The following is a 19855-nucleotide window of genomic DNA, read 5'->3' as shown; positions in this document are numbered from 1 at the left end:
CATTGTGCAATTGTTACCCATAGGGCAAGTACGATAAAGATGGAATATTGACCATTGGATACAGGGAGAAAACCAAAGAACATTCCTGTTATACTTTAACAATATAACATGTTAAAAATACTAAAATAAGGATTAGCATTTATTATGTAGCTATGATTTATCAAGCACTGCATAATATGCTTTACAAATAGTATTTTTACTTTTCCCAGTAATCCCAAAGGTAGGTATTCTTTTCTCTCCAGAGATCTGGAAACTGAAACTCTAAAACATAAGTAACCTATCCAAGGTTACACAGCTAGTAAATGTCAAAGCCAAAATTGGAACTCACACTTGCCTTGATCCAAATGTGAATTCTAGTATAACCTGATGTCTTCTGCAATTAGGAGACGGTGTATTAATACTATGAAACAGATAAAAATGAAATTAGCATTTTTTAAAAGCTTCTTTTTAACGGAAAAGGAACAATCTTATGGGAAAAATGGTAGGGGAAAAAGCTAAGAAGCTTAAAAAAAGAGAACTTTGATCACCTTGCAACTTACAAACATATAGTACCATCTAACTATAGGCTCCAGTCTATTTTGGCATTGCTCACCTTTAAAAAATACTGTTAGAATAACAATCCTTAATATATCGCTTTCTGTATTATTGATGTAACGAAAACCTTTGGCTATAGGTTCTAAGCTATCAGGTTGGCATTCAGGCATTCTGTCAACAGACCCAGGAATTTAGAACATGTGATATACCTGTACCCATCTCCATGAGGGACGGAATAAACACTAACTTTACTATATCAGTAACATTGCATCATGAACAAAACCTTTACATTGCAAATGTCATATATGTACCAAGCTAGGCTTAGTGTGTTTTTAAATCTAACTCTCTTTTCTCCTATTATCTTGCTTAGACAAGGACACCTTGGGAGATTCTTCTCTTTTCTTCCTTTCTCCCTTTCTCCCTCCTATCTTTCCTTCCTTCCTTTGATAATTATTGAATTGAATTGCACAATGTGCCAGGCACTCTCCTGGGCACTAAAGATATGTGTTGAACCAGATAAATGGGATCATATCATCTCAGCCTTATGCTAAAGTTAGGCACAAAGAAATAAATTTAAAAATAATAAGTTTGATGAGAAAAATACATAGCTAGTGATGGCTTGGGAGCACGTATTTTTAAGAAAACAGTCTTCTCTGTGATAGACTACTCTCAGCATTCAGAAACTAAAGTTATTAACATTAGCGTTTGGAATTCAAATGAAGTGGAGAGTTGCTGAAACTGAACACAGAAGTACACATGTCACAGACAAAATTCATATATCTCACAGTATTTCTGGAAGCTGCATAATCCTTGGTTCAAGTTCATTATATTCAATGGTCAGAGTCCAGTTCTATATAGTTCTTTTTTGATTCTGTAATAAACACTTTTTAAATTAATATCTCCTTGTTGATAGTGATTATGATGGAGACAATGGTGATGATATTAGTAATACAAATATGTTGCCCACAAGTCAAGTATGATCCAAATAAGCAAAGACTCACACAAATATGTTTTCTAAGAAACTGTTCTCAGGTATGAAATGATTTCCAATTACCTTTTGCTAGTCTCAAAAAGTAAATTTATGTGTACACAAATTGCACATTTCAGGTATTATAATTCTTTCTTGGAGTGGTAAGGATTTAATTACAATAACTAAGTCTATTTAGCATCTTTGACTTAAGTAATGATTCAGTGAAGCCATGCTAAACCTTTAATGCTCATACCTTTCAGATTCCCAAAATTAGACTGAAGCCACATGATGAGGCTTTATCAAATATATTCTTTTCATACTTCTGTAATCATAGCCAATAGTAACATTAACATTAAAACTAATAAGATTGGGCTAGCAGGAGTACCCAAATTAATAAAAGATTAGTTTAGATCTACTAATATTTGAAACTTTGCTACCAAGACATTGGGAGAGTCCAAGGAAGATGTTTAGAACAATAACCCACATCTTCTCTGATTACAAATTTAAGAAATTAAAATTAATTTTCACTTTGGAAACAGGAAATAGTAACTCTTAACTTGCACATATAAATGAGGTTTAAATAGCTTCTGATGCACACTCTGTTCCAATAGCCGCCACTCATCTCCCAAACCACCTACATAGCTCTTGAGTAAAAAAGGCAAAAGAACATAACTTACCTACTGTCAGAGATGTGGCATTGTGTGACAGAGTAAAAAAAAAACCATTGCTTCAAATCTATATAGACAAAAATAAGAGTGTGCTGTGTACAAATAGCATGATGCAATCAGTAAAAGCAAAATAATTTTTGAGCCTGGAGCCTTGAAGTTATATTTAATGATAAAAAAAAAAAAGCTAGCGAATGTATAGAAATGTTGGACTCTCCTTAATAAGTTTCACAATTTGTATTTGAAAAAATAAAATATGTAGGTCTATAAACACAAGTAGAGTATTGTAATGGAAAAAGAGTACCACCTTCATTGAATTCTGATCTTTTAAAAATGCCACAAAAATTTTTTTTCTTTTCTTTTTTTTTTTTTTTGAGACAGAGTCTGGCTCCATTGCCTAGGCTGGAGTGCAGTGGTGCAGTTTCAGCTCACTGCAACTCTGCTTCCGAAGTTCAGGCAATTCTCCTGTCTCAGCCTCCCGAGTAGCTGGAATTACAGGCATGTGCCACCACACCCAGCTAATTTTTGTATTTCTAGTAGAGATGGGGTTTCACCACATTGGCCAGGATGGTCTTGAACTTCTGACCTTAGGTGATCCATTCGACTCAGCCTCCCAAAGTGCTGGGATTACAGGTGTGAGCCACCATGCCCAGCCAACTTTTTTGTTTTTTAATCCCAAAAAATCAAGCCAAAGCCAGAGAAGGAATAGATCAAATGCTTTTTTTTTTTTTTTTTTTTGAGACGGAGTTTCGCTCGTTACCCAGGCTGGAGTGCAATGGTGCGATCTCGGCTCACCGCAACCTCCGCCTCCTGGGTTCAGGCAATTCTCCTGCCTCAGCCTCCTGAGTAGCTGGGATTACAGGCACGCGCCACCATGCCCAGCTAATTTTTTGTATTTTTAGTAGAGAGGGTTTTCACCATGTTGACCAGGATGGTCTCCATCTCTTGACCTCGTGATCCACCCGCCTCGGCCTCCCAAAGTGCTGGGATTACAGGCGTGAGCCACCGCGCCCGGCATGATCAAATGCTTTTAAAGCAAGCTAGGTGCTGGTGGCAAAGACTACTCTTTTTCTAAGGCAAATCTTTTAAAATGCTTAGCAATGTGCATCCTCAGTTGCTGTGGCAATGAGTAAATTGCTCATTCTAGCCTTGTGCTTGAATTAAGCATGGAGTAGGTAGATAATCTGTAAGTATTTGTTGAACTGAATTGAGGTGACCATCTAGTCAAATGTCAGGTCAAGTGAGGGAAAAAAAATCATCAAAGTGGTTGTTTATTAAAGTGAGCGTCAGTTAATGATATTGTTTGAGTTGCAGTTGAGAGATGTTTATATCTGCAAAAGATAGGTAGTAATTTCATCTGTATTCAATTTTTCTATGATTTAATGAATGGTTGCCCATTTAGACACAGCCAGTACTTTTAAAATTTACTGGCAAAATTAAGTGTCAGTGTATTTAACTTGATTGAAAATCTTTACAGGATAAAAATAGAAGGTGCTCCTATTACCTCACTAGGGTTGAAAAAAGCATTTAAAAATCTAAAGTAATGTCACTTCCCTTGCATTAAGGAAGGAAATTAATATTTCCACATAATATAACAGTGAATAGTGTTATATGAAATGCTTCCTTTCAGTGAAAATTGAACTCTAGGATATATTATTTCTATGATTTCAAATTCATCAGATTCAAAACCAGTTCCCCTCCAGTCCAAATTATAGACTGGTTAATGCTAATGAAACACTGCTTTCACTGTCTGTTCTGTACCAGTAAATCTGCATTCAACTTACTCCACTACCACTCAGTTCATCGAGTCTGTGCCTTCTGCCAACTTTCAATATTTCTCTATAGCCTGGTCCCATGCAACCCAAACAATTGTCTTATTATCCTTGGAATTCAAAAAACTTGGCCCTACTCTACTCTGTTCCATTTCCTTGCCCCTTCCCTGACCTCAAAATCCCTCCACAAACTCGAAATCAAGCACATGAACCACTGAGGAAAAAAGGCCCTATGTAAACTTCAGGCAGGAATTTTCCACTTTTTCCTCTGTCTCTGTGGAAGTCCAGGACACACAGAACATGCTCATTAGATATCTGTGGCCTGGTAACTTGTAACAGGAGTAACTATAATGTGAATTGAACTACATTCTGAGAAAAAGCACATTCTCTGAAACAAAACCACATAGAGCAAAGCCTTGTACTCAATCGTATTTACTTTCTTTATCCCTTTAAACAAATGTTTAAAATTTCATAGCATTTCCTCAGTATAATTTCATATGGTATTATTGCATCATGCCTCAAGGGGTGAGGGAAAAATATGATCTTGTCAGAACTTCCAAATAACTTTCATTCACCTCTTAATGGCCCCTATACCCAACCTGCTATTGGTAGCTCACGGCTGAATCCCTCATTGGGATTTACCCTCAGCTGCAAATAACTGTCTTCCCAAAGTTATGCTCCTTCCTGTGGGGCAGCCCTCAGCCAGTCACTGCCTAATATGAAAATAGAAAACCCCAGCACCTTAACTCAATGTGAGACAATTTGCAAGGACCATCAAATCTTTAGAACTTCTCATTGGAACTGCTGAAGCCCCAGCTACAATCACATAGCGGTCAGCTTCTCTGTCTCAGAAGCGACTAAAACTTCTGTATGCAATACTTCATCTCAGAGTCTGTTTCCAGGGAGCCCAATTGAACACATATGCCTTTCCCAGTAGTCCATAAGCTTTAGATGGCAGGAACTGTCTTGAACATCTATAGCCTGTGTTAAGCAGCATTCTTACAACAGATAGGGCCCTCAAGTAGTATTTCTCATTCACTCATGTGAAGGAGTTCATTAAAATACATACAGAAGGCCGGGCGCGGTGGCTCAAGCCTGTAATCCCAGCACTTTGGGAGGCCGAGGCGGGTGGATCACGAGGTCAAGAGATCGAGACCATCCTGGTCAACATGATGAAAACCCGTCTCTACCAAAAATACGAAAAACTAGCTGGGCATGGTGGCGCGTGCCTGTAATCCCAGCTACTCAGGAGGCTGAGGCAGGAGAATTGCCTGAACCCAGGAGGCGGAGGTTGTGGTGAGCCGAGATCGCACCATTGCACTCCAGCCTGGGCAACAAGAGCGAAACTCCGTCTCAAAAAAAAAAAAAAAAAAAAAAAAAAATACATACAGGAAGGGACAATTCTGATCACGTAATGGGACTGAGGACAGTGGTTAGTAGGGGCCAACAATAAGCCACAATTGCCGCATGATAATCAACTGAGACAGTGGTAGCGTGAGGATTTCAGCACAGTAGGGGCCTAACCTGTGTCATTGTGGTTGCAAATGACTGATTACTGGAAAGCTGAAGCTGAGTTTGAGGGGCACTTTGGAAAATATTGAGAAAGCATCCAATGTCCATAATAACATATGACAGCAGGAGGAAAGCAATACTGACAGAGACTAATAGGTTTCTGCTGAAGCCCTCCCAAGGAACACCTTGGTGATCCTATTGACCTCATTTTTTTTTTTTTTTTTTTTTTTTTTGAGATGGAGTCTTGCCTGACACCCAGGCTGGAGTACAGTGGTGCAATCTGGGCTCACTGAAAACTCCACCTCCCAGATTCAAGTGATTCTCCTGCCTCAGTCTCCTGAGTAGCTGGGATCACAGGCAGTTGCCAACGTGCCCAACTAATTTTTGTATTTGTAGTAGAGACAGGGTTTCACTACGTTGGCCAGGCTGGTCTCGAACTCCTGACCTCAGGTGATTCCCCTCACCTCAGCCTCCCAAAGTGCTGGGATTACAGGCATAAGCCTCTGCACCCAACCATCAAATAATTTTTTTTTTTTTTTGAGACGGAGTTTCGCTCTTGTTACCCAGGCTGGAGTGCAATGGCGCCATCTCGGCTCACCGCAACCTCCGCCTCCTGGGTTCAGGCAATTCTCCTGCCTCAGCCTCCTGAGTAGCTGGGATTACAGGCACACACCACCATGCCCAGCTAATTTTTTGTATTTTTAGTAGAGACGGGGTTTCACCATGTTGACCAGGCTGGTCTCGATCTCTTGACCTTGTGATCCACCCGCCTCGGCCTCCCAAAGTCCTGGGATTACAGGCTTGAGCCACCGCGCCCGGCCCATCAAATATTTTTAAAAGTACAAATTTCTCAGCCAGGCACAGGGGCTCACACCTATAATTCCAGCATTTTGGGAGGCCAAGGCGGGTGGATCTCCTAAGGTCAGGAGTTCGAGCCTAGCCTGGCCAACATGGTGAAACCCTGTCTCTACTAAAAATGCAAAATTAGCCGGGCATGGTGGCAGGCTCCTGTAATCCCAGCTACTCAAGAGGCTGAGGCAGGAGAATCGCGTGAACCCAGGAGGTGGAGTTTGCAGTGAGCTAAGATCATGCCATTGCACTCCATCCTGGGCAAAAAAGAGCAAAACTCCATCTGAAAAAACAAACAAAAAAAAATCAAGATACAAATTTCTATACTGCATTCTAACACTGAATCAGAATCCTCAGAGCTGGAGGAGTGAGTTTTGACAAGTTGCACTATGACACTTGTTCTTTCACCTGAATCCTAAGGATGATGTATATAACATTCAGTTTGTGCCTAAGTAAATTGCATTTTTTCTCATTGTATCTTCAATTTTTGGCCATTTTCCAGCTTACTACATCTTCCAATATAGAGTGATCAGAGAAAGTATGGGGGAAAAAAAAAACTATACCTATTGGTTTCTTTTCTTCCACTTATTAGAAGTATAGATAAAGTGTTTGATAAGAAAAAAAATTTAAACTAAACCATCATAGGACTTTTTTATTACTAGGAAGCTCAGTCTCTAATTTCCATCTACAATTCAAAATGGTTATAATTATTGGTAGTTAGCCAGAGTTCACACTTGTTAGAAATAAATCCTATTATCTTATTATTGAATGTACATTCTACTCTAAAGCAATATTCTTCTTCCATATGATCTTACTATAAAACCATTTCGAAATTTATATTTCCATCTTGCCATTACATTACATAAAGCACTTTCCTTTTTTCTTTTTTTCCCAGTTGCTTCCTTCAACTTCTTTCTTCCAGGTGAATTGTCACTTTAGAGTCACTTTGCTGTTGCCATCACAGTAAAGAAATAAACTTTAAACATTATCCAGTGTACTCATTAAAGAGTTACACTGAAAACTTAAGCATTGTTGCTACAGTATGTGGCAACTTTCTAACACTACTAAGCAAAGATAGTTTGAATGGGTCAGCCCCATTACAGAATCTTGCCTCCTTCTTGAAAAAGTAAAAGCTATTTTTAAACTCTGACTTCTGTATTTATCTAGCATTGGTAGCTGTGGTTTGTTTGTTTGAGACAGAGTTTCACTCTTGTTGTCCAGGCGTGATCTCGGCTCACTGAAACCTCTGCCTCCCAGGTTCAAGCAATTTTCCTGCCTCAGCCCCCCAAGCAGCTGGGATTAAATTTATGCACCACCATACCCAGATAATTTTGTATGCTAAGTAGAGATAGGGTTTCACCATCTTATTCAGGCTGGTCTCAAACTCCTGACCTCAGGCAATCCACCCACCTCTACCTCCCAAAGTGCTGGGATTATAGGTATGAGCCACTGCGCCCAGCAGTTTATTCTTTGAAAGGAAGAAAGAAAGAGGAAAATGAAGACAGCCATTGATGGCTGTTTGAGACTTGGGGTTTTACATGAAGAAAACTGGAATAAGGGTAAAACTCAGGAGTCCTTGGGAAATTCACACAACTTGGAATCAATGGTACCCTGGAGAAAAACACTCTTAATTCATTCCCCTTCTTCCTAAAGCATAAATCTGAGTGGGTCATGAAATGTTCTGTTTTTTTTTGTTTTTTTTTTGAGACGGAGTTTCGCTCTTGTTACCCAGGCTGGAGTGCAATGGCATGATCTCGGCTCACCGCAACCTCCGCCTCCTGGGCTCAGGCAATTCTCCTGCCTCAGCCTCCTAAGTAGCTGGGATTACAGGCATGCACCACCACGCCCAGCTAGTTTTTTGTATTTTTAGTAGAGACGGGGTTTCACCATGTTGACCAGGATGGTCTCGATCTTTCGACCTCGTGATCCACCCGCCTCGGCCTCCCAAAGTGCTGGGATTACAGGCTTGAGCCACCGCGCCCGGCCTTGTGTTTTTTTTTTTTTTTTTTTTTTTAAGCTCATGCAACACCGTTCCATTGGCTCCTGCTTACCAGATACGGAGGCTCAGAGTTCCAGCCTTGTCTTCTTATATTTCATATCATATACCCCCTTCTCTAGGGAAACAAGAACATTGGATCTTCCTTAACCATGCTCCATTTGTTCCTATTCACAATATATTTATTTTTTATCTCCCCTCTATTTAGAAGGTCATATCTCCATATCAATGTTAACTCCTTCAAAGTCCAATAGAAAGCCTGACTCCTTTAGCAAGCTTCCCTCTATGTACATGTGTTCTGAACCTTTCTTGAGCCTGTAGCACATTTGGCACCTCTCTTAGAAGTATGTATGGGCTGAATGTGGTGGCTCATGACTGCAATCCCAGCACATTGGGAGGCTGAGGCAGGTGGATCACGATCACGATGTCAGGAGTTCAAGACCAGCCTGGCCAACATAGTGAAATCCTGTCTCTACAAAAAAAAAAAAAAAAAAAAAAAAAAAAAAAAAAATTACAAAAATTAGCCGGGCATGGCGGCACAAGCCTCTAGTCCCTGCTACTCAGGAGGCTGAGGCAGAAGAATCACTTGAACTCGGGAGGCAGAGGTTGCAGTGAGCTGAGATTGTGCCACTGCACTCCAGCTTGGGTCACAGAGTGAGAGTTCGTCTCAAAAAAAAAGAAGAAGAAGTATGTATGGGAGACTATCCTGAATTATAATTTCAGGTGGCCCTCCATATCTGTGGATCCAAGCAACCATGGATCAAGAATATTTATAAAAACACAATTTTAAAAGAATAATAAAATAATTAAAAATAATACAAATAAAAATCCAGTGTAACAGCTATTTACACAGCATTTACATTGTATTAGGTATAAGTAATTGTCAGATAATTTAAAGTATACAGGAGGATGTACATAGGTTATATGCAGATTTTATACCATTTTATACCAGGGACTTGAGCATCTGTGGATTTTGGTGTTCACAGTGGTCCTGGAACCAAGTCCCCTTGGATACCAAGGGATGACAGTATACGTGATTTTGTTTAGTAGTCATATCCCTGACTAAACCATTTTTGGGCCCAGACACATGACATCAGTCATTTCTGTATCCTTTGCAGTCCCTCTTGCATCCCCTTGCACAGTGAAGGCACTTAAATACCTATTATAGAGGTGGAAGGAAGGGAAAGGAAAGGAAGAAGAAAGGGAAGGAAGGAAGGAAAGAAGGAAGGAAGGAAGGGAGGGAGGGAGGGACACAGGCAGGTGATTTCTTTCAGTCTATTTGTAGGTTTTAAACTACCTAATATTAATTCTCTCTATTACTCAATTTTCCTTATTTTTGTTTTTTAAAATCAGAAGCTTTTGTCTCTGCTTATAATGTAGCATGGGTTTTGGAGAATGCAGATCTAAAACTGACCTATTATTTTTAAGTGTTTAAACATTTGCTTGTGTAATGATTTATTGATGACCTGCTATATGCCATGCACAATGTTGGGCCCTGGAAATACAAGACTGGCAGGCACTTGCCTCCTGGAGCTAAACTATTCACTCACTGAGAAGAGCATACCCACAGACACACGCGGCTTGCTCTGTGACCGTGTTATTAAAGGCCCTGTAGGAGAACCCCGACAAGAAAAAGCAGCAGAGTCAAAAACCCCTAGAGACTCCTTGAATGCATTTACTCTGCACACTGTGGAGCTGGGTGCCTCATGAGTACCATTCAGGAGTTCTGTCATGGTGAGAACAATTAGGAGCTTTAATAGGGGTATTCGAAAACCAAACACTGAGAGCCACCAAATCCATTTGTTACATTCAGATTTTCTCCTTTGGCCACATGAAGCTTTGTTTACACAAAATACTCGATTCCATACTAAGTCTCTCAGTTTTTCCATTTTTTACCACTGTATTTAGCTCCCCTGGCTGTGTCTCTTCCGAAATGAAGTTGGCAGAGAGGTTGTAAGCATCATAGTGTTCATAGCCAGCATCATTTCTTCATATAGGTATGCTATCAGCTGCCTACCCAGTAACTCTAGAGGGCACTGTGGGATTCAACCTGAACAAAATTATGTCCTCCACAGCCCTCTCTCCACCTTATCTTCTAAAATGCAGTCCATTCAAGCTATTTTCCTGGGTCAGAAAAAATTAATGGCATCTTTTCTAGAAATGTCACTATGATAATGCGAAGAGTCTGTTATTCCAAACTTCCCTCTTTAGCATATTATCAATAATTCATTTGTCAAACATTTTGACAAAAATCATGTATGTGTGTGGATACACATATTAATGTAGTCATTAGGATATGAGGATACACACACACACACACACACACACACACACATATCAGCTGTATCTTGTTTGTTTCGTAGCATTTATATGATTGTAGCTTGGCAAACCTGAGAAAATATTACTGTCTTCATTATTCCAAAATCGGTTAATTATAGTGTATGTAAACAGACTGATCCTGTTGATGAAGAAATGAAATATGAAATTTAGTATCGTCAAAGTGGGGTAAGGTGCAGCTAGAAGATATTTTGATAGGACCCCTTAGTGGAATCCCTTGGAAGCAAGAAGGTAGCATGCAACACTGAGACAAAGATGGCCAGGGATGTTCAGGAAAGTCAAGAAAAAGGAGAGGCTCCAAAGAAGAGCAATTCCCTGCAGGTGGAAAGATACAAAGCTAATGGGAAAAAGGATAGTATGGAAAAGACAAGGAGACCCACCAGTGACCTACTTTCTCAACTCTCCTTTGCATTGTGTCTCCACAGATCAAATGAGGTCAAGAATGAGGTGTGCATAATAAAGTTCACAGATTCTGAGTGCAGAAGTCAGATGACTGATCACAAGTTGGTAAAGTGAACTAGAGGCCAAAAGATTCAATATGTCAACATTAGCTATGCTAACAAAAAATGATACTGCATGCCAGGACATATTGCTATATAACTAAAATACCCAGCTGAGGGCTTATATCACATCAAGGAATCAAAATCATGCATCATGAGAGAGCCAACAAATTGTAAGATCTTGGAAACTTAACTTAAAATCACATAACGGGGCATATAATTCTACTAGGTTTGTATGAGATTTCGATCACCTTTGGCTTTATAATAATTCATTTTTATTTTGACTACAATAAAAACAATGTTTATTTTATTTTTTAAAAAGTATTTTCCAAAATCAACCAATTTTAAATTATAACCATTGAATACTAAAACTCACATGGGACTATTTTGGAACTGTAAATGTATATCCTTAGGAAATTATATACTCTAAGTTCATCTATGCTTAAATTTAACTCCTTTGATCCACAAACCACCACTATACACACTTGCCTTTCATTTTCTCTGTAAGATGAGCATGATTAATATGCATATGTAATACAAGTATTTTGCCTCTAGACATATGAACCTTTTATTTACTAGAGTTGCAGGAGTTACTCCAAGGAATCTAGAATCTATATAAACACCAAACTTTTTATGTAGATAGAATAAACAATGCATTTCAAAGATACAAGTAGACTCTGTTGTGGCTACACATAAAATCATTTTTAAAGAGTTATTATATTCATAATAATTTACTGTTATTGTCATGTATTTTCTCAATTAATGGATACTGAAAGTACAAGTATGATTAAGTGGACTTCCAGTTAATTTGTTTTTAATTAAAAAGGGAACTTTGTACCAGAAAATGATGAAAATCACTATACTGTCATACATATTAATCTAAACATCGATAAGGTAACTCACTTTGATTAGGTCATAAAAAGATAAACTACTATGAATAATTTTATAATTATCCATATGCTGATTTATTATCATTATAATTCAAATAAAGTATAAGATACCTAATAAACATTGAAAAAGTCTATAATTACATGATTACAATCCACAATCCATTTCATTTTTTCAGTGAGTCCAAATTCTACACACAATATCCTGATGTAGTGTTACAACGAACAATTTAGCTTAACCCTTAAATTTATGTTCTTAGAGGTGTAGCTCTTGTAAGAACAAAGCAGCTCATTTAGTGCCATTTATTGTATTTGCTATATATGAACATAGTAAGTATAGCAAACCATTTGGACAGCTAGTGATGAAAAAGATTACTTTTAATGTTGTGATATTAAAATGGGAAGGAGCAAATTTTCAGAAGTAAAATTTTCTTTTAGTTCTCTTTCTTTTCTTTCTCCCCTTGCTTCATCCACAGTTCAGTGCCTGGGAATTTTAGATGGTGTGATAGGAAAGCAACATCAAGCCACCTCGTCATCCCTTCACTGTAGCTAAGACAGGAGTATTAGAGTTTGGGCACCTGAATATTGTATCTACACAAGGATACCAAAAAAAAGCATGTCAATTAAGAATCTTTCCTTAGAAGCCAATGGTCAGGATAAGCATAGTTAACGGATAAGTATGTCCATTGAGCTATGTGGTTAAACTGTAATAGAATGTTATATGGAGTATAAGACACTTCAGGGTGGCATTTTTCTGGATGAAAATTAAAAGCATATTTGCAAGATGATTAGCTGAATTTGTCAAATAAACAAGCCTATCTACATTCATACAATATTCCTTTATACATCTGCCAGAGCAAATCTAAAGTATTGTCATAAGACATAAAGAATATGCATTTTTTAAATATAGGAAACCAAGAGGATACTTGCTATTAATAGGCATCAATGAAGTCAGATAAACATGCATAATGAAATTCATTTTAAACAACAAAAAAAAATACTGGGAATCCTTGAAAAGAAAAGCAAGCAACTGGGAAGTTAGGAAGAGGAGGTTGCTCTACAACATGAAAATTCTTTGTTTTAAGCCCAGGACTACTAATTTATTACAGGGTTAATTTTGCACTTTCCAATTCTACTTTAACCAAAATATAAAAACTTATTCTGTAATCTGATTATTCAGTGACTGAAAAATATACATGAGAGCTCATATCACTAAACTATCCTCTTTGCATATATGTAAATATCATTATGTTAAGATACAAGAACATGAAAGAGATGCAGTTTTAGTAGTGACACATAGGGGATTGCCTCCCCCTAAAGAAAGTTAGTAATTATTGCAACTAGAAAATTCCAAACAGACCGGATATCTTCATATTCTCATTTTCACTATTACACTTGGTATTCAAACTCATTGTGCTTTTGTTAAGAAACTGAGAGACAAGAGTCACTTTCTGGTCAATGTATTCAGTTTGAAAGATAGCATCAAGTTTGTGTACATTTGTTTGTGTACTCTTTATAGCAGAAACAGAAACTCCTAAATACTCAGAAGCCTTTTTTTGAAAGCAATCTGCATAAAACACTCTAACTCATAAAACCCTTAGTTACCACTGTTTGAATGTTATTCAAAAGCAACCATTTTTTTTAATTACTTAAGACAACTATATTCCCATATGATTACTTCTGGAAAAAACTGAGTACTGAGTGAAAGTTAACCACCAAAGCTTTCAATTTGTCTGTGTTGGTTAATCACTAAACAATATTATGTACAGCTAACTGTAATTGCTACTAGAAAGCACCTATTCAGATTTACAATAAGGGCATAAAAACATGCACAGCTAAATTAATAAGAGGGGAATCCTTAATAATAATTCTATATATTTATAAAGCATAGAATGGTGGTAAGTACTTAGACACGTATTATCTCCTTTCTGTAGAGCAATGTGCCACTATTTATTTGTTAAAAAATGATTCTCTGGAACACTGAGAAATCAAATGTGGTGTCAGAGGTCACAAGGCTAGTAATTGACAGAGCCGGAAGTACAATTCAAGCCCTCTGACTCAGCCCAGAATTCTACAATGCCTTGATGTGTCAGAAAACTGGACTCTCCTCTTTGAGATTCCAGATACACCTAATGGAAATAGGGTTGAAATTTAATAATAAAAATGCTGAGGTGACCTTACCTATAGCTGCCCAATTGGTACAATAATAATGCTTTATAATTTGAGCATCACCAGAAAACTTGCTACTTTTAAATCTTAATAATCAATACTTGTCTTGTTGCCACAAATTAGAGTAGTCTGCTTTATAAAAACACAAGATTTGCCAAACACCAAATATCATATCTGTTGCAAGACAAAGTATATCCCGAACATTTCAGTGTATCACAAACGAACAAATTCTGAAATATAAATCTTCAAAGTTCAACTGTTCTTTAAAATGCTTTATCTCTTAGTCATTTTTAAAGTAATACTGATTTGTCCACATATGGTGCAAACATAACAAAAATTCTATTTAGAATTTTCTCTAGTTTTAGGAATACTGTGATTACTTCTCTCCTAAATCTCCTTACTTTGCTGAAGCAACTGGTCAGGAAACAAAACTGATAGCTTTCATATTCATAAATGGTATTTCTCTTTTTCCCAAATATTTTCTAACCTAATTACATGACTGTGGCTGAAAAAATGGAAATAAAATCGAAAACAGATGTTATGTTTTACATTACCCACTGCCATCATGTTTAAATTATTTCCTATTAGGCAAAGCTTTTTATTATTGATTTATAGGATACTTAAGAAAAATGCCATAACCTGCCTTAGTTACATAATCTTCTTTCTAAAGAAAGTAACATTGTATAAAGTGCCATTAACATGATTGAAACTATCTTTCCTAATAGAAGTATATGCAGTCTTCAAGTAAAGGAGTTAGCAATTACATATGTATATTTGCTTCACAACCAGTGTCTTTTTATACAGAATCCTTTTCCATCCTGCTATTATTTCCATCTCCTACTGAGCTTAGAAAACCTCGAGAATATGCCCTGCTTGGTAACATATGTGCGGCTTACATCAGAAAACAACTGAGGAGGTCATTTATTAAATATTGAAAGAAGGAGTACAGGAAAAATCATTATAGACTGTATTTGTGCACATAGTTGGAAACCAACAGGCTGGAAGCAGCCGTTGTGTTACCCTGACCCCTGAAGGAAGGAATCAGGAGTTAACTTCACATTCCATTTCCTACACAATATGAACGTCAAACCTCCAAATCCACTGGCACAATATATCAATGTTTGTGCATGTCCTGCAGAAGTATGAAAGTCACCTCAACTATCAGACCTTAGAATTTCATTCCAAAATCCCACTGTTGTGACTCTGGGTAAGCAAAATCTTTTCAAAGTTACTTAGAGGGTGTCTAGATTCTGCATCTTACTCCATAGGACTGGAAGGAAACGGAATATGAGAAATAAAAGAAAAACAGGGAAAAAAAAAACAATTCCCCTGATAAAAAAAAGTCATTTAGCCTTCTTTGTAAAATAAATGTAAAGGGAAACAGGAAATAGCACAACTAGATAATAAGATGATTCAATTGAACAGGGTTAGGATTTCAGAAGTTTCATTTATTGTGAATATGTGATCTACTGAAGAGAAAACACATCCTAAAACAGCAGAAGGCCAAAGGACCTGATATGTATCTTCTTTAAAAAAATCACAACTCCAGATAAAACATGAAGGAAAAAGATATTTTATTCTGCAGTATTTCCTCCTCTGTACAGTGAGCATAGTACCTTTATCTCATCTCATGGTAAAAGTCTCTGGTGGCTGCAACCTGTCTTTTGAATGGCTTATTCAATAAGTGAAACTTGAAAATGGATTGCTCTTTATTTCTGGGATTTCTGTTAATAATGAATCCAGTGCCATTTAATTTGTAATTTAACAGGATACCGGTACCTTTGAATGTTTTTACTTCTCTTTTCCCAGAAGGTTAAAATGGCCCAGAAAGAGATTGTCATGGTTAAGATAAAGGTACAAAACATTCATTTGTGACACACTGTGGTAGCAATCATCATTTTTATGAGGGAACCACCAGGCTGAAATCTGCATCAAGCTCTACCAGGAAAAATGCAAGAAAGGACCCTAAATAGTCACTCCGTTCACAGTCTTCATTTCAGTGAATTTAACTTTCCATTCAGTTGGGGTCATATATTTCAATGCTAGGATAAAGAACTATGACCTTGGCTGGAATCATCAGTCCCAGTTACTCAATGGGGCACTTCTGAAACATTGCGGACTCATTTTGACTCTCCACGGGTGTGGCTAAAATTGGTTCTGTTCAGCCCTAAAGCTTACATGATCTGATGTCCCTCCGAAACTCACTATGAGAAAACTCATGTTAAATTTGCCATAGATATCAAGGTTTACAGGACCCTTAGAGCTAATCTCTCTCTGCCCTCCTCCTCTGCTGACTGTTACAAGCCTTCAAAAGTTAACAGGGTGACAGAGCCTCTCTCTATACAATCATCTCATCTCACTATCGTTGACTGAAGCTCGCTGATGTAATGAAGTTACATAATCACCGATTATGCACGACTTCCATCCATCTTCCTACATATCCACATATCTTCCCCCCTCCCCTTCCGATCAGTCTACCAGGTGAGATTTATAACACATGTAAATGCTCCATTCTCTCATCACAGGCACTGAATATGGGACTTTAGCATTGCAGTACAGTGCACTGAACCACGTCATCAATATTGATTTTTTTAATCCCATTTCCCAGGCAGAACATGCTTAAATATCCTTAGTGTTCTAGTCTCTAACTTTTTACCGAAAGGGTAAAACAAATGTAGCAGATAGGACACATCTTCAACTTAAGGTTAAGGGAAGTATGTAATTAATTGCCTGCATTTCCCAAAGGCTGCATTGCAATAAAAGGACGGTCTCTGCTTTCAGACCTTCGACTCCCCTGCACGTGGATCTCAGCTTCAGCTATTTAGGGTATTGGGTAAATAATTATATTATTGGGAAATTGAACTTGAGAAAGAAAGCACTGTGGTGATATTTAATCTAATATTGCCTTATTCTTCTCTATGTTTGCCATCATTTTTAGCTTTCCTTGTCTTTTCCTTTTTTCACTCTGAGTGATAATCCAGTAGATAAAAAAGTAGCCCAGGGCACTTAATAATCTCCAGTAACCACAACCTAGAGAACAATTAACGATGATTATCACCTTAAAGTTTAAGAACTTGACAAGTGGGATGTCCCTAGTCCCATTGCGGCTGTGAAATGCAGCAGAATGCTGCACTGAGTTGAAAACATATTTCTTTTAATGCATAAAGGGTAGCTCGTTTCATTTTAAATGGGGCTATTCACTAAGTGTTTCTTTTACTGCTGCTACCCCTTCCAGAACGCAGGGGCCACAAATATTACATCCAAACAAAGAGTGTCTACCCAGAATTAATTCAAGAGACTCTTCCATATCAAAATAATTGAGGGAGAGAGTCATACTTTGATTTATTTTCAATTACAGTAAGAATACGGGCACACATACATAATACACACGCACACGCGCACACACACACACACACACACACACACACACAACACACCCAACTGCAGTTATTCCATTCAGTGCCAATAACGGCCACATCACAGCCATCAATGCGATGCAGCAATCATTCAAGTCACCCCATTCCCATTACAAATGCCCAAGTTTGCTCATGCCACTGACGGGTTTGCATATATAAAATGACCTTACCCACAACAGTCTTCCAAATTATTCTCCTCTGGATATCAGTCGGTAAGGTAATTGCTGGTCATCACAATGCGTATTCAGAAAAATCCACGTTTTACTCCTGTGTTCTTTTTCTTGTTTTTGCTAGCAATTAATATTGTGAACAAGATACCCATTCACAAATGCCAAGTTCACCATAAAAACAGATAATTCCATACAGATCTTCCCTACAACACTGTCTCCAGTTAGTTCTCAAAGTGCCCGATTGTTTGCTGAAGATACAATCCAGGTGCAGAGCAGGGAAAAAAAAACAGACTAGGAGAAAAAAAGAAGAGGCAGATAGAAAAGGAGAGACTGAGAGAGGAGAGAGCAGAAAAAGAGAGGGGAAAATAAAAATAATTTTTAAAAAATAAGGAAGGAAAAAGGCCGGTAAGTGAGAAGTCTGTGAGCTCTAAGACAAGAATTGGAGTCTTGCTTGCAAATCTTCTGAATACATGTAGCCTTTCAAATCCTCCTGGTCCCCAAGTAAAATTTCCAGATCCGGGATGCAGCCATAAGAAAGAATCCTATGTATATTTCACAAGTATCCCGCAATAACAGATCCGACGGGGTTTTCCTTGTACAGTACTGCTATGTGAAAGCACACAACCCCTGCTGTTTGGGAAGGTGTCTCCTGGGTCCTAGCTCTCTTCATCAGCCCCCAAAAATGATTTTTCAAAAAAGAGTTGGGGGTGGGAAAAACAGATTTGCGCTTGCCTCGAATAATGCTAATCCTGAGCGAAAACGACAAGCAAAACACGAATAGCACGAGATCTTGATTAATAGCCACAATCCACTCAAAATATCCCAAGGAAGAAGGAGCGAAAACAAGAAAGAGAAACTGCAATGCATAAATGATTCCAGTGTTTCTACAAGATCGGTTCATTTGATTGAATGCATTCTCTGGTTTGCTGCAAGTCATAAAGAGGATAGTATTACTGCCACCCAATGGATATTTTAGTACTAGCCAATCCACAAACAGCCACCGCTTTGCGAGTTTTAGTTCTCAGAAGACCGAAGTGGAAGGAGGGTAGCCTGGGAATCTTTTGGAAGGGACCCTGGGAGGCCTCAAATAACGGAAATCTGTCCTTCCAGGCAAAAGTGGACTGGCAAATTTGGATGCTTAAACAGTCTTGCCTTAGCCACCTTAGAATTACGGATCCATTTCTCCAGGAAGCAGAAAGACACAGAGAGTGACGCCTAAGCTGACACACTCTTAATAACCTCCTTTTCATCTCTTCTCTTTGAAGCAGATTTATTATTGCGCGCGACCCTCCCACCCGCATCTCTGTCTCCCCAACCCCTCCCCGCCCCAATTCTCCGTAACACTTTAAGATGGATTACAAGAGGGAACGATGCGGGGGCTGCTCCAACTTCAGGTGCTAAAATGATCATTGTTTCTAAAGGGCAGTTTGGCAAAAGTGCTTGCCTGTATTGATATGTAAACTGTGAGTCCTTCAAGCAGTTACCCTCCTCACAGCCGCGCTTTCAGTTTCAGGGAGGAGCAGAATATTCCCGGAGTGGGGCTTGGGAGAAGGGTGCTTGTGGAACGCTCTCTGGGAGTGCGGGGGCGAGGGGCGTGGGTGGCTGGGTAGGAAAAGGAGCGGAGAGGAGGGTATTAAAGAGGATCCTCCTCCCAACCACCGCGTAATTGAGTTCCCTACAAAAGAGTTCGCTGCGGGGTTCTGAGATGGATTTGTGATGAAGAAAGAGGATCAAAGTAGGTACTGATAAATACATTAGGTTATTTGCTCAATTTAAGGTCCTTAACCATTTACATTGGGATAGTAATCACATTCACTTGTGATTCCGTGCGTCTCAAACTTTGATGTACACACCATCACCTGGGTGTCTTGTTAAAATGCGGATTCTGATTTGGTACATCTGGAGTGAGGCCCGAGACCCTGCGTTACTAATAAGCTGGCCCGTGGCCCATAATAATGTTGCTGGGCTGCGAATCACACTTGGAGTAACAAGACCCTTAAAAAAAAATGTTAATGTTTACACTGCAGCCACAGTGTTAGTTTCTGGCAGCTGAGTAGGCTGGATGATTAAAAGGCAGA

The 19855-nt window shown here is 38.5% G+C and overlaps 1 protein-coding gene across 1 annotated transcript in view; it reads right to left on the bottom strand.

The window, feature by feature from the left end:
- The window catches only part of IL1RAPL1 (interleukin 1 receptor accessory protein like 1), a 1349174-nt gene extending 1330476 nt beyond the window's left edge, over positions 1-18698 (bottom strand). Inside the window, exon 1 of the mRNA XM_003924076.3 lies at positions 17778-18698. The gene's annotated coding sequence lies outside the window, so the exon portion shown is untranslated. The remainder of the gene's footprint in view (positions 1-17777) is intronic.
- Between the last annotated feature and the right edge of the window lie 1157 nt (positions 18699-19855).

The sequence above is a fragment of the Saimiri boliviensis genome, chromosome X (genome assembly GCF_048565385.1).
Source record: "Saimiri boliviensis isolate mSaiBol1 chromosome X, mSaiBol1.pri, whole genome shotgun sequence".
Taxonomy (NCBI): Eukaryota; Metazoa; Chordata; class Mammalia; order Primates; family Cebidae; genus Saimiri; species Saimiri boliviensis.
The sequence above is the reverse complement of the archived record's forward strand: the minus strand, read 5'-3'. Positions and strand labels throughout refer to the sequence as shown.